This window comes from Equus asinus, chromosome 24 (genome assembly GCF_041296235.1).
Source record: "Equus asinus isolate D_3611 breed Donkey chromosome 24, EquAss-T2T_v2, whole genome shotgun sequence".
Taxonomy (NCBI): domain Eukaryota; kingdom Metazoa; phylum Chordata; class Mammalia; order Perissodactyla; family Equidae; genus Equus; species Equus asinus.
Window position 1 is genome coordinate 50,112,476 of NC_091813.1, and position 16,555 is coordinate 50,129,030.

Sequence of the window (16,555 nt, forward strand, 5' to 3'; positions counted from 1 at the left end):
ATTTTATTTTTTCCTTTTTCTCCCCAAAGCCCCCCGGTACATAGTTGTGTATTCTTCGTTGTGGGTTCCTCTAGTTGTGGCATGTGGGACGCTGCCTCAGCGTGGTCTGACGAGCAGTGCCATGTCCGCGCCCAGGATTCGAACCGACGAAACACTGGGCCGCCTGCAGCGGAGCGCGCGAACTTAACCACTCGGCCACGGGGCCAGCCCCTAAAGGAGCCATTCTTTACCTCTGATTATTGATTTCATCTAATTTTCATACTGTCACTCATGATAGATACAGTTAATTTTTGCTGTTCCGTATGTATATTGGATATTGTCATTTATACCATTAATCATATGCATAATTGTCATAAGAACAGAAATGCCTTTTCTTAGACATTTCATTCTAAAATATAATTATCCAGACATCCTGCTGTTAATGGCAGTGAATCCTAATTACTTCAAAATGAAGTCATTATTCATAAACTTAGATCCTGCACCACATGTGTTTACAGTAAGTAGATGGGACAATATGATAAAAAATTTATTATATACAGTAGGGCTCATTTTCTAGAAGCTGAATTAACCGCTCAGCTCCTTAGTACTGCTTTTGTCCAATTGTATTAGCATATGATAAAATTTACCAGGTCTTATTTAGTCTAAAGAATAATAATAGAACTTGTCCCTCATTGAAAACTGACATTCAGACCTGCTTGCCACCTACGTGGTTAATGACAAATGCTCTTATAACACAAACTGGGCCACTTGTAAAATAATGTCTTCCATTATGAGTGTTTTTCTGGATTTCATGAAAGATAAATTATATTAGAGAAGTGTACCAACAGATTATTTCTAAAATAATTTGTGATCTAATGATAGGAATCATAACCTAATAATTATACATTACATTTCCATGGTGCTTTATATAACTTTTCAGAGTGTTTGCATGTCCATTATCATATTTGATCTTAAATATTTTAGTTAGGTGGTATTTACCTATTTAAAGTTCTTTTCACAGGACCAACGCCGGCAAAATCTCCACACATTTCTGATCAGTTACTGACAAACTTAGTACTCTCAAATGCTTATTTTCTTTCACCTATTCTCTTCCTCTTCATTTTTTAAAAGATTAAGGAAAAAACATGTCATATAGGTTGTCCAAAAATAAAAATTCATTTAAACTAAAAAAAAATTATCTATCCTTCTGGTTTGTTTTTCTGTCTTTCTTACCATTTATCAACATCTGCAATTATGCCAACTCAAGAACTTTTCATCTCCAAGTATTCACTTTTTTCTTTTCAAGTCTTAAAGGCACTCATCAATTGGCATTTTGTGTTGAATTTAAAGAGCACTTCTTGAGTAAATAGTCCAAATAATTTCTGTGCCTTCTTCTTGTTCTCAAACCCATCAATACCACATTCAAGTCTACCAATTTGTGTAAAGCTACTCTGATATTTCTTCATGAAAAACTTTACTAGTTTTCCATCTTAGTGCTTAATCTCCATTCCATTGTCATTCATATATGATTTACCTGTGTTGTACTTTTCTGTTTTCAGACATCTCATTTTGGGGCATGGCAAAATAGACGCTCTCCTAATTTGGTTGGGGAATGAAAATTGGCACAAACACTGTGGAACATCATTTGTCAGCATATGCGAAGATGTTTTGGTTTATTCACCTCAAAGAGACAACCCAAGATACAGACAAAGATTTAAGCACTAAAAGCTTCATCACATCATTTTTATAATCTGGAAAGGGCTGTCCGACGTAGGCTATTACCAATGGACAGCAATACGATTGGTGGATGAGTGCCTCTCTGACGTGTGAGTGCCTGGGTTCAGAGATCAGCTCTGCTACAGGCCAGCAGTGTGATGGGCACAGTGATGAAAGTCTCTCAATCTCCATTTATCATGGACATGATAAAACGACTACTTCACTCAGTTGTTGAGAGAAGCAAAAGAATACAAAGAAAACCTGCTAACACATAGCCTGGTATACAATAAATGTTCAGTAAATGTTAGCTATTGAAGTTACTACATTTTTTGCTGTTTTTGTGTAGTTTCGTTTTGTTTGTTTTGGGGAGGTTTTCCCAGTATTATTGAGATATAACTGACCTACATCACTGTGAAAGTTTAAGGTGTACAGCATAATGGTTTGACTTACACATATTGTGAAGTGATTACCACAGTAAGTTTAGTTAGCACCCATCATCTCATATAGATGTAATAAAAAGAAAAAGAAAAAACATGTTTCTTAAGATGAGAATTCTTACAATTTACTCTCTTAACTTTCTTAAGTATCACACAACGGTGGTAACTGGAGTCATCATGTTGCACATTACATCTCTAGTACTTACTTATCTTATAACTAGAAGTTTGTACGTTTTGATCACCTTCCTCCATTTCCCCATCCTTGTACCTCCCCCACCTCTAGTAACCACAAATCTTTTTTTCTATGAGTATGTTTTTTGGGTTTTTTCTAGACTCCACTTATAAATGAGCTCACACAGTATTTGTCTTTCTCTGTCTGACTTATTTCTCTCAGCATAATGCCCTTAAGGCCCATCCATGTTGTTGCAAAATGGCAGGATTTTCACTTTTTTATGACTGAATAATATTACCATACTTAATTAGGTAATTCACCCACTCTCTCCACAGCCCTATCCAACCAAGTTAGAGAGCTAGATAAAATATCATCAGTTTGGTCACTCTACCTGATAAATATTTCAAGCCAGATGCACTTGCTGAGAATTTATTTAATATAAATAAGGTTGTCATAAAATTAATCTTTTTTTGTCTATTTTCTTATACCTGGTGGCCCTAAAATGGATGTCATTAAATTCATCTTTACTAGCCCTGTGCTGATACCTCACCATTGAGGAAGTAGTAGGTGTTTGCAGGACTAAGACACATGGACGTGTGGGATTTTGTGGGGCTGAGCACATCAAATTTGAGTTTATGGGCACTAGACTCATACAGCCTATAGGTTCAATTTCCCAGCCCAGCATGGTCTTTATGAAGCTATTGAAAGTTATGCTCATAAAGAGTTTTGTTTTTATTGAAAAGAAGGAAATACGTAAGAGGAAATGCTAGAGTAGAAAAGAGGGATACAAAAGAAAAATGCAGTTTGAGCCTAACTACATAAGATAACATGCCCAGATGGAAAGATGTCTACTGATACACATTGCCCCCAACAGACGAGAATCTTTCCCTGAGGATTAAAATATTTAGGGGAGCTTTTTCAAGCTATCCAAGCCACTACTTCCTACAAGTGAAAGATTAATATAAATTTCTATTAAGGACTCCATTTCTCCAAACCTTCTTCCTCCATACACACACACACACCCCCACACACGCATGCACAAGCATATGTTTTCAAACTCACTAGATGACTGGAATTATTGATGAGAGAGTCTTTAAACATGTAAATTGTTAGAGACAACATATATGGGAGAGAAAAACTGTACAGAAATCCTGAGCGGTTAACACCGGGTAGTGAGATACAAGTAACTTTTCTTTATACGCTTTATTGGTCATGTTTCCTACAATAAACATGTAACTTTAGAATCAGACAAAAATAAATATTTATGCATTATTTTTTAAACCCTACTTTAAGTGAGCACTTGTGTTTTAAAACAAACTGGCAGAATACGATATCTGCTCAATTTCTCCCATTTTCTAAATCTTATTAATGCTGAAATACTAAAGAACCAACCTGTGTAATGTTCTGCATTGATGATATCTAACCTTTCTCTTCGACCTGGCAGTCATGAAAGCTGGCCACTCAGTCAGTCATGACATTTCATAAGGCGGGAACACACTTATCACCAGAGGAAAATATGCTCTACTGGCAGAAGACATAGTAACAGTTGTAGTAGTAAAACTTATTGAGTGTTAACTATTTGCCAGGCTCTGTTCTATTGTTTCATGTAAATTAATGCATGGGATCCTTACATCCTGGGAGGTAGATACTCCTTTTATTTCCTAGTGAGGAAATAAACTGAGGCACAGAGAGATTAAATAACCTGCTCCAGTTCACCCATTGAATGAATAGCAGTAGTCCAGAATGGAAGCCATGTGGACAAATTCTAGAACCCACTCTATTAACCCTGTGCTTCAATAAATAGTACATAATTCAATTGGCATCAGAAACTCCATGATCTATTTTCACTTGATTTCTAATTACGTCTAAAACTCCTTTCTAAGCAGTTTCTGACACACAACAAGCTCTCATTAAAGAAATATGGAGTATTTATAATACCATTATGTCGTTTTTGTTATTATTATTTTATTAGCTCCTCTTATCATTTTACTACTTAATATTCTTTTTATTTATTTTGTCTGTAAAAAATTCTCAGGTGTCCATCTTTGACTTTACACACCTTTTATATTTCTCTATTTAATTTTTGGGAGATCCTTAATGAGTTGAATTTATTAATGCTTTTATTACACATAATATGATTTCTTAACTTCCTTCCTTCCATTATTTCTGGGATTATCTTCTGCATAAATGGCAGTGTACTTAAGAGGCACCAACACTGCAGCAGGCCAAAAGCTAGAGGGAGGATACTTATGTGATCTTATCATTCACAACCTTGCAGATCTGTAATGTTGGCTAGATTCTACAATGAAATTATTTAACAGATGGCTTGTGTGTCATTCTGGATAAATAAAGTGAATTTCAATTTCTTAATAAATTCCTAATATCACTCATCTTTTGACATCACAGTTGCTTTTTAGAATCTCATATTTTTGTCACTCATCCTGCTATGCTTGCTTAGTACTTCACTCATTCATTAATTCATTCATCTGCATTTATTATCTACAACATATCAAACATTGTGTCAGACCCTAGGATTCAGCAATTGAAGAAGCAAGCAGCTCTAGTCTTCAAATGTTATACTTGTTAGAGGAGATAAATAGCAAAAAAAAATCAATTATAACATAGGATGGTCATTAATGGAAATAAAGAAAGGACACCTGATGAACTCTGAGAGTGGGAGGAGAGTTGATGAGAAAGACAATGTTCAGGAAAAGTTTCCTCAAAAAACATATAAATAAGAGGCTGCTTGAAAGTGCTGGAATTAGCTTAGGACAAGTATGGATGTGAATGTGCATGCCTGTGTGCATGTGTGCATGCATATATGTGTGTATGTGTGTGTATGTGTGAATTCACATCACGAGGAAGAAGTGAAAGAAAAGAAAAATTAGAGGAATAGGAAGAATTCCCAAAAGGACAGAAAACAGTTTGAGAGAGAGGTTGTTATGCGGTATCACAGCCTGTACGTGTAATTGCAGTAGCTCTAAATAAATACCCCAAAGGACAAAGCCAAAATGGTTTGTAGAGATTAGATGCCTGCATTCTTTCACTTACACATTAATCCATTCAACAAACATGTAGCTGACACTGGCAATATCCTAAACCTATTTCAGGCTTGGGACTATAATAATGAACAAGGCAGGCTAAGTTGATGCCTAAAAAAATCCCTACGTTCTAGTCAATAAATAATCAGCAAAAACTAAATATAAGATGAAGAAGCACCCTATGTGTTATGCAAATGCACTTTAATTTTGTACTGAAGATATGGGGAGTCACTGAACAGTTTTAAGCAGGGAGTTATGTGAGCTGACTTTCATTTAGCAAGGCCACTCTGGCATTGTTCTGGATTGGACTGTAGGTAGGGCGAGTTAGTAGGTAGCTGCATTATTAGAGGTATGACAGGCATCTTAACTGAGGCCTACAGTGGAGATGGAGAGAAATGAGTGAGGAAGAAAGAGGAGATAGATAAGGAGCATGTCAGCTTTCTGGCATGAAGTTTTAGGTGAACGGTGGTGGTACCAAGACAGGAAACACGGAAAGAACTGTTTGGGAGAGTTGGGTGGAGATGAGGAATTTAATTTTGGACATGTCAAGTGTGAGGTGCCTGTGGAACTTGCAAGTAGAGCTGTCCAGTTGGTGGTTGAATGCACGTGTCTGAATACCAGGACTGGTCTGAAAATACTAATTTATGCTTCTTCATCATGGGACAATGATAGACATAGGATTATACGTAATGGTCAAGGAAAAATATGCAGAGGAAAGAGAAAACCAGGACACAGGCAGATCTCAGAATCAATACGACTTGTTTCTAACAAGGTGAACACATCAGAAACACCTGGGAGAGATTTTAAAAACACAAATGCCAGGGCAACTTGAGAGCATTTAATGAGCATTTCTAGAGTTTGCAGTTAGAATTTGATTTAACTTGTTTAAAAACCTATATATGATCTACATGAGTTGATAACTTCTCTTTTTAAACAAGTACGAAATAAACGGGAGAGGATCCCACAAGTGACGGGAGAGAGGAATAAAAACAAGAGAAGGTGATATATATCACTGCAATACAATTAATTGTATATGTGTCTTTCTCCCTATATAGATTAGTCACGTTTTGAGGGCAATATGCTCATCTTTGATAAGCACTCAAAGACACATGCTGAACTGTTTAATAAATGTGTCTGTGTATACTCCTTCTCCCCATTTAACTGCTCACAAACTCTCTCTTATTGGAGCCATAACTAAACCTATTTGCTCCCTTGACTGAAAAATAACTATATCCTCCCAACCAAGTAGCCTTAAAGATAGAAAATCTAAGATCTCACAAATGAATTCATTAAAGCAAACAGGACTCATAATGTTTTAAAAAGAATCCTTTATTTGCATTTCAAATAGAAACTATACCTCTAATTATTTTTCTGAGATCATAAATAAAATCTTGGAAATTAAGATCCTTCTATGTGACTAATGCAACAGCACTGTGTATTCCTGGCATCTAAACAAAGCAATTTAAATTGGTTCATTTATATCTAGTTTTACAGGTTGACGTACAAATGCTGTAAATATATCTTACTATGAATGCTTTCCATTAGAGCCCCACTCATTGCCTTGGAGAAAGAAGGTAGTGTGTGGTCACCTGTGGAACTGTCTGCACAGTTAGAATCCCTTTCCTGTCCCCCAATCCATCTTCAGAGTTGTTGTGTAAGCAGCTATATTACAATGAGCCCCCTCTGGTCAGGCTGCAATCACGTGGTCCAGGGGCAGATATTTTCTCTAAGAAGAGCCAACGAGTCCCTTCTGTAAATTTTGGGATCTATAACTGAGACAAAATACAATCTCTTTCTATTGAGTAAGGCTGAGATATAAAGTTTCATGAAATATAGTAGTCATGGGGAGGTGACATCAGCATCATGGCAGTGTGAGCTCTCCCCTTAAACTCTCCCCTCTAAAGTAAAACCAAAAGGACATTCATACACCAACAGAGAACATTTACACAACACAAAAGACTTCTGAGAGACCCACACAGCCATAGATCTGAAGGTGGTGAGGCTGGATCCTCTGGAGGAAATAGAAGCTGGTAAGGGGGACTTTTCTCTTCCCAACAGCAGCCAGTGGCCTTGAGACAGGGCATGACTCTGAGAGGAAAGAGAGGAGGGTTGGCCCTCCGTGGGAACACCATTGCTATCCAAGTTCCGTCACAGTCTGAGGGAAAGCCCCACACATAGAGGAGACTGAGCTGTTTTGAGGGTGCATTCATCAAACTAACACCCCAGGAGAGCAGTTAGTGAGGGCCCAGAGAGAACGCCAGGATCCCACAGAAGAAAGAGAATGTCTCTCCCCTTGCCCAGAAGATTGATGGGAGCTCTGCAGAGAGACAGAAGCAGCAGCTGGGGGAGGAATGCAGGTGAGGGAAAGCTCCCCTTCCTCTGCTCAGCACTCCAAGCTTGTGATCCCCCAAAGCACCATGCAGAGAGAAAAGCAGCAGCTGGGGGAAGTGCAGGTGAAAGAAGGCACCACTTCCCCCACCCAGCATTCCAGCCCTACAATGGCCCAGAGCACCACATGGAGAGAGGAGTGATGGCTGAGGGAGGTGCAGTGTAAGAAGGTGCCTCTTCCACTGCCCAGTACTCCAACCCTGTGATTGCCCAGAGTGCCACATGGAGAGAGAGGCAGCAGTTGGGAGAGTTGTTCAGGTGTAAGAAAGCAACACTTCCCCAACTAGGCACTCCAGCCCTGAAATCTGCCAGAGCTCCACACAGAGAGAAAAGCAGTGGCTGGGGGAAGTGCAAGTGAAAGAAGGTACCCCTCCCCCTGCCTGGCACTCCAGATCTGCCATTGGTCAGAACATTGCACAGAGAGAAAAGAAGTCAGTGGCTGGAGCTGGGGAGCCCTGGATGGTGTTGGGCCAAGAAAACACAATGCCTGATCCCCACCCAGTGGTGGCAAGTGGAAGCTATGACCAGATAATTACACTATGCAGAGGCAAAAATCCATGCTGTCAACCAGTATGAAAAAGTATATTAAATCTCCAGAGGAGAAGGGAAATGACAAGTACCCAGAAACCAATCCTGAAGACATAGAAATTCATAACCTAAATGACAAAGAATTTAAAATAGCTATCATAAAAAAAACTCAACTAGTTACAGGAAAACACAGACAGGCAGATCAACGAATTCAGGAGCTTCTTCACAAAAAAGATTGAAACTATAAAGAAGAACCAATCAGAATTGTTGAAGATGAAAAACACGAGTGAGATAAAATCTGGATTTCATAAACAACAGGGCCGACATTATCGAGGACCAAATTAGAAACTTAGAGGACAATAACATAGAAATGCATCAGATGGAGGAGAAGGGAGAATTAAGACTAAAAGGAAATGAAGAAACTCACGGAGAAATATCTGACTCAATTAGGAAATGCAACATAAGGATTACGGTATTCCAGTGGGGGAAAAGAAAGAGAATGGAGCAGAAAACTTGTGCAAAGAAATAATAGCTGAGAACTTCCCAAACCAGGAGAAAGAGCTAGAATTACAAGTGAACAATGTCAATAGATCCCTAATTACATCAATGTAAAAAGACCTATTGCAAGGCATATAGTAGTTAAGTTGGCAAAAGTAAATGACAAAGAAAAAATACTACAGGCAGCAATGCAGAAGAAAATAACTTACAAAGGAACCCCTATCACACTTTCAGTGGATTTCTCAGCAGACACCTTATAGGCTAGGAAAGAGTAGAATGATATATTCAAAATTCTGAAAGACAAAACCTTTCAGCCAAGAATACAAAAATACATATCCTTCAGATGTGACAGAGGAATAAAAAGTTTCCCAGATAAACAAAATCTAAATCTAAGGGAGCTCATTGCCACAAGACCCACTTTATAAGAAATCTTCAAGAAGGCCCTCATATCTGAAAAAAAAAAACAAAATAAGAAAAGGGCTGCAAAGCCCTGAGCAAGGAGATGAATAGGTAGGCAACAATCAGAAAATGGCAGGGGCTGGCCCAATGGTGCAGTGGTTAAGTTCACACGTTCTGCTTTGGTGGCCAGGGGTTCACCAGTTCAGATCCAGGGTGCGGACATGGAACTGCTTGGCAAACCATGCTGCGGTAGGCGTCCATATATAAAAAAATAAGTAGAGGAAGATGGGCACGGATGTTAGCTCAGGGCCAGTCTTCCTCAGCAAAAAGAGGAGGATTGGCAGCAGTTAGCTCAGGACTAATCTTTCTCAAAAAAAAAAAAAAAATGGCAGCTCTCTATCAGATCAGGTTAGTAAGGATAAAGAGAAGGAAAACACCAAAATAAAAATAATCTCATCATTTTAACCACAAATTCACAACACAAGATGGAATAAGATATGACAAAAATAACTTAGAAGGGGAAGAGAAAAGGGACAGAATTGGCATAGTCTAAGGAAATAAGACTCTATCACAAAGTGGACTATCTCATCTATGAGATCTTTTATACAAACTTAACGGTAACCACTAAACAAATAATTAGAACAGAGATGTATATGATAAAGAAGGACAAAATTAAGAAAGCCACCATAGAAAACTACCCAATCAAATTGGTATACCAAAACACACAGGACAAGAAACAAAGGAAATGCAGAGGAACTGGAAAATGAGTGATATGATGGCAGTATTAAGCCCTCATATATCAATAATCACTCTAAATGTAAATAGATTGAATTCTCCAATCAAAAGACACAGAGTGGCAGGATGAATTAGAGAAAAGACCCAACAAAATGCTGCCTCCAGGAAACACATCTCAACTCCAAAGACAAACACAGGCTTAGACTGAAGGGATATAAGATGATACTCCAAGCTAACGGCAAACAAATAAAGCAGGTGTTACCATACTTATAATAGACAAAGTAGTCTTCAAGACAAAACAAGTAAAGAAAGATAAAGAGGGACAGTATACAACGACAAAAGGGACACTCCACTAAGAAGACATAACACTTATAAACATATATTCACCCAACACAGGAGCACCAAAGTACATAAAGAAACTAGTAACAAACCTAGAAGAAGATATTAATGATGAACACAACAGTAGGGTACCTCCACACCCCACTTACATCAATGGATAGATCATTCAGACAAAAAGTCAACAAGGAAATAGTGCAATTAAATGAAAAACTAGACCAAATGGACTTAATAGATATACACAGAACACTCCATCCAAAAACAGCAGAATACCCATTCTTCTCAAGTGCACATGGATAATTCTCAAAGATAGACCATACATCAGGAAACAAAGCAACCTTCAACAAGTTTAAGAAGACTGAAATCATATCAAGCATCTTTTTCAACCATAATGCTATGAAATTAGAAATCAACTACAAGAGTAAAGCTGGGAAAGGAACAAAAATGTGGAGACTAAACAACATACTGCTGAACAACCAATGGATCATCAAAGAAATAAGGGGAGAAATCAAAATAATCTGGAGATGAATGAGAACGAAAACACACGATACCAACTCTTATGGGATATTGCAAAAGAGGTCCTAACAGGGAGATTTATAGCAATCCAGGCCCACATTAACAAATAAGAAAACGCTCAAATAAGCAATCTTAAACTACACCTAACATATTAGAAAAAGTAGAATGAACAAAGCCCAAACTTATCAGAAGGAGGGAAATAATAAAAATTAGAGCAGAAATAAATGAAATTGAAACAAAAAAGACTGTAGAAAGGATCAATGAAACAAGGAGCTGGTTCTTTGAGAAGATAAACAAAATTTCACAAACCTTTAGCTGGACCCACTAAGAAACAAAGAGAAAAGGCTGAAATAAATAAAATTAGAAATTAAAAAGGAGAAATTATAACAGATCCACAGAAATACAAAAGATTTTGAGACTATTATGAAAAACTATGTGCCAACCAACTGGATAATCTAGAAGAAATGGATAAATTCTTAGACTCTTACAACCTCCCCAAACTGAATTAAGAAGTAATAGAGAATTTGAATAGACCAATCACAAGTAAAGAGTGTGAAATAGTAATCAAAACCTCCCAAAAAATAAAAGTCCAGGACCAGATGGCTTCTCTGGAGAATTCTACCAAACATTCAAAGATTTACTCTCTATCCTTCTCAAATTATTCAAAAAATTGAAGAAGATGGAAAAATCCCTAAGATTCTACAAGGCCAAAATCATCCTGATACCAAAGCCAGACAAGGACAACACAAAGAAGGAAAATTACAGGCCAATATTGCCGATGAACATAGACGAAAAATCCTCAACAAAATTTTGGCAAACCGAAATAGCAATACTTTAAAAAGATCATACATCATGATCAAGTGGGATTCATACCAGGGACACAAGAATGGTTCAATATCAACAAATCAAACAACGTGATACACCACATTAACAAAATGACGGGTGAAAACCACGTGGTAATCTCAATAGACACAGAAAAAGCATTTGACAAGATCTAACATCCAATCATGATAAAAGCTCTCAATAAAACAGGTATAGAAGGAAAATACCTCAACATGACAAAGGCCATATATGCTAAACTCACAGCCAACATCATACTCAATGGGGAAAAACTGAAAGCCATCCCTCCGAGAACAGGAACAAGATAAGGGTGCCCACTCTAACTACTTTTATTCAACATAGTACTAGAGGTTTTGGCCAGAGAAATCAGGCAAGAAAAAGAAATAAAAGGAATCCAAATAGACAACGAAGAAGTGAAAGTCTCACTGTTTGCAGACAGCATGATTCTCTATATAGAAAACCTTAAAGAATCTATCAGAAAACTATTAGAAATAATCAATAACTATGGCAAAGTTGCAGGGTACAAAGTAAACTCACAAAAATCAGTGGCATTTTTATATTCCAATAATCAACTAACAGAAAGAGACCTCAAGAACACAATCCCATTTACAATCACAACAAAAAGGATAAAATATCTTGGAATAAGTTTAACCAAGGAGGTGACAGACCTATACAAGAAAAACTATAAGACATTACTGAGAGAAATTGATAATGCCATAAGAAAATGGAAAGATATTCCATGTACATGGATTAGAAGAATAAACATAGCTAAAATGTCCATACTACCTAAAGCAATCTACAGATTCAATGTAAACCCAACCAGAATCCAGATGACATTTTTCACGGAAATAGAACAAAGAATCTTAAAATTCATATGGGGCAACAAAAGCGCCGGAATAGCCAAAGCAATCCTGAGGGACAGGAACAAAGCTTGTGACCTTGCGATCCCACACTTCAAAACATGTTGCAAATCTGTAGTAATCAAAACAGCATGGTGCTGGTACAAAAACAGACACACAGATCAATGGAACAGAATCGAAAGCCCAGAAATAAAACCACACATCTACGGGCAGCTAATCTTTGACAAAGGAGACAAGAACATACAATGGAGAAAGGAAGCCTCTTTAATACATGGTGCTGTGGAAATTTGACAGCCACTTGCAAAACAATGAAAGTGGCCCATGATCTTTCTCCATACACAATAACAGACTCAAAATGGACCAAAGACTTGAAGGTAAGACCTGAAACCACAAAACTTCTGGAAGAAAATATAGGCAGTACACACTTTGACATTTGTCTTAGCAACATCTTTTTGAATACCGTGTCTAGTAGCACAAGAGAAACAAAAGAAAAAATAAACAAGTGGGATTTCATCAGACTAAAGAGCTTCTTGAAGGCAAAGGAAACCATAATCCAAATGAAAAAACAACACACCAACTGGGAGAAAATATTTGCAAATCATATATCCAGCAAGGGGGTAATATCCATAATATATAAAGAACTCACACAACTGAACTACAAAAGAACAAAGAACTCAATAAAAAAGTAGGTAGAGGATATAGACAGACATTTTTCCAAAGAAGATATACAGATGGCCAGTAGGCACATGGAAAGATGCTCAACATCACTAATCTTCTGGGAAATGCAAATCAAAACTACGCTTAGATATCACCTTATGCCCGTTAGAATGGCTATAATCACCAAAACAAAAAATAACAAATGTTGGAGACGTTATGGAGAAAACGGCACCCTCATACACTGCTGGTGGGAATGCAAACTAGTGCAGCCACTATGGAAAACAGTATAGAGATTTCTCAAAAAATTAAAAATAGAAATACCATATGACCTAGCTATCCCACTACTGGATATCTATCTAAATAAGTTGAAATTAACAGTACAAAGAGACTTATGCACCCCTATGTTCATTATAGCGCTATTCACAATAGCCAAGATGTGGAAGCAACCAAAGTGCCCATCAACTGATGATTGGACAAAGAAGATGTGGTATATATACAGTGGAATACTACTCAGTCATAAAAAAGATAAAATCATCCCATTCGCAACCACATGGATAGACCTTGAGGGTATTAGGCTAAGTCAAATAAGCCAGATGGAGAAAGACAAATACCAAATGATTTCATTCATTTGTGGAAAATAAAAAAAACTTATTGTCAAAGAGAACAGTTTAGTGGTTACCAGGAGGAAGGGGGTGGGGGGATGGGAACAAGGGGTGAAGGGGCACATTTATATGGTATCTGACAAATAATAATGTACAACTGAAATTTCACAATGTTATAAACTACTATGACCACAATAAAAAATATATACATAGTTACGTTTTCCATGAGAAGAAAGTCAGTCTTCAGCAAGAAAGAATACGGAAGGAAACAAAGAGAAGAAGCAGAGTTTTGATATAAATGGGTAAGTCAGTCAGTCTCCAAGCCCTGTTTCAACTAGTTCCAAAAGCCCAGATACATCCCTGTCTTTCCCATATTGTGATTGGTCAGCTCCTCTCTTAGATTATCTGAGATATCAGCATCCTTTCAATAATCTCATCCTTTTGCTTACCCTGTTCTAACTGGGTGTCTATGACTTATGGGCTCAGCAGTCCTACTTGATCCATTTTTTAAAAATTACTGTTTTATCTAATATATAACTATTGAATTTGTTCTGGTAAATTCCTATCCTGCATTTTTGCATGTTTTCTTTTGTGTGTTAGAGAATAAGACATTTGAACGTATTTTCCCAGAGTGCAGTGCTGTTTCTTTCATAATGGCCGCTATATTCAGTGTGTCTGAATTGACTCCTTGGGTAGCACACAGAGTCATGAGAAGGCCCCTGGAAGATGGATGCCGATTACATAAATGTGACATCGAGGCTGTTTTAAAGTATTGTCATTTAGCACTCCTTTTAATGACTGTTGTTTCACTTATTTATTGATTACACCAGCTGTAGCTTAACATCTGGTGCCCTGGCTTCTTGGTCTCCACACCCCAGTCAATTTCTGTTTACAGCACCATTAATGGGTGTTCTTAAGTGACAATTTTGCTTAAGACTTTTAATTAAAGGAATATATTTATGACATTGGAATTTGAAATTAGAAAGACTTAACTGTGGTGTTTTGATTATATAACTTATTTTCTTTTATAGTGGCTTAATTTGATGGTCCAATCAATCTGAATTTCTACATAAACAACCTGTAAGTAGAAACACAGAAGTAATTAGATATTTTTGAAAGAACATAATTTTGACAAATAGACATCTTAAAAACTGAAAGAGAAGAATACATTTTTCCTGGGTGAAGATATGATCTCATGAATCCAGGACAATAAGAAAATGTGAAAGCATCTTATTAAAAGTTAAATAGTAAGCTTATTTTTGGCATACATATTTTTGAAAACCTTGAAATAAAATTGTCCCTTTTAGTCTTTCATTACTTTTAAATGTTTGAAATATTTAAAATTTTTTCCAAAACCTGTTTACTGTTTTATTACAATTTTTAAAATTTGAATATTTAGTATTTATGATATTTCTTCAATAACTTGAATTGTTTTTCACATTCTTTTCTAAGTGAAGAGATTCATTAAATCGAGAGTCAGTCTAGAGCTGAATAGATACCACCAAGAGAAGGAAAATTGGAATAGATAGAGGGACAAGAGTTTGATATTTAATGATGTCCCTTTTTAAATGTTAGTTTCTGACTTGAAAGTTCTGCAAGCAAGTCTTTGATCAATGGGAAAATCCATTTCAACAGAAGACTTTCTTCCTACTTCACCAATGGAATTGAAGCTATGTGTCATGAATTCCTTCATGTTTCTAGATCCAGCCCCATACACAGAAACAGTGTATTACTGCTTACTTCCCTTCTATCTCAGAATGTAAAATATCCTATTCGTCATGTAACACCTGCCTCCCATCTTTGTCCTTGATTTCATTTCTTCCTGTCTCCCCAGATATCCCACCTCTCGAGTTAATAGATCTCCTCTAAGATCTTCAACTTTTTTTCTATTGGCACTTCAATAGCAGCTTTTGAACATTTCAAGTCTCTCTTATCTCTCCATTATCAATATACATTTTTTACTTTTCTGATCAATTTTGTTGCAATACAATAAAATGCACTTGTTTTAAGTGTGCACTTTGATGCATTGTGATAGAGAACATTTCCATTATCACAAAATTTTTCTCATGTCCTTTTGCTGTCAATAACCCACCCAGCTCCCAACCCAAAGCAGTGACTGATTTCCTTTCTGTCACTATAAATTAGTTTTGCCTATTTTAAAATTCCATATTACACATGTGGAATCATATGCTGTATATGACTTCTTTGATTCAGCATAATGTTTTTGAGATGTATTCATGTTGTGCATATCAATAGTTGATTCCTTTTTAATTAATGAGTAGCATTCCTTTATATAGATACACCATAATTTGTTTTCCCATTTACCCATCAAATGAAATTTGGGTTATGTACAGATTTTGCAGCTATTATGAACACAGTGGCTCCAATATTCAAATATAATTCTTTGTGTGGATATGTGTTTTCATTTTTCTTGGCTAATTATCTAAGAATTGAATTGCTGAGTCATTTAAGTGAACAAATAACTTTTTAAGAAACTGCCAAAATGTCCCAAAGTGATTGTACCATTTTACATTTCCTCCAAGAACGTATGAGAGCTCCACTTGCTCCAAACGCTCTCTAACGCTTGATGTTTCCAGTCTTTTAAATAGGTGTGTACAAGTGTTTCATTATGATTATAATTTGCGTTTTTCTGATGACTAAAGATGTTGAGCACCTTTCTGGGTATTTATTGGCCATTTTTATATCTCCTTTTGTGAAGTGCCCATAAATATTTTGCCTGCTTTTTAACTGTTTTAGTTCGCTTAAAATTGGGGTATAAGTCTTTTTTTTACAGTCTTGATAAAAATTATTCTTCAAATATATATAGTGAATATTTTCTCCTAGTTCAAGA